Consider the following 561-nt stretch of genomic DNA (forward strand, 5'->3'; position numbering starts at 1 on the left):
TTATTGGTCACATTGTCTGGTTCATGGTTTCTCACGTAATCTTACTACAGTCAATGATATGGGAGGGGTCCTTGGATTGGTTTTTGTGAATGAAAACCTTTTCCCCACAGAATAACTGGTATGTTTCCCATGGGAAACAGAGAAGATGTATCTCTCAGTGTTGGCAACCTTTTGGTCTCTCAGAGGGGAGAGCTTCCTTGAGAATGGAATCTACTCTAGGAAAGCAGAGATAAGAAATAGAGAAAGGGAACCCAGATCCTGTTCGCCTCATCGGAGTTTAGGATAAAGCCAAGCCTGAAGGTTCATTCATCTCTACATTTTGCTGGGACTGAGCCAATAGTCTCATTGATTGTTCAAGTCAGTGTAGGCTGAACTCTGAGTCCCTTGTTTCTTATACATACCTTGTGAAATTAATAACAGTATATTAATTCCAGCAGAAAAGTAATAGAGCCAGAGAAGTTACATATATATGACTGAGCATATATTTGCTCAGTCATACAGCTAGTCCAGATGTTTTCTCTTCAAGTTAAAAATACCAACTATAAAATCACCTGAATGACT

Source organism: Crocuta crocuta, unplaced genomic scaffold (genome assembly GCF_008692635.1).
Source record: "Crocuta crocuta isolate KB4526 unplaced genomic scaffold, BGI_CrCroc_1.0 scaffold255, whole genome shotgun sequence".
Classification (NCBI taxonomy): domain Eukaryota; kingdom Metazoa; phylum Chordata; class Mammalia; order Carnivora; family Hyaenidae; genus Crocuta; species Crocuta crocuta.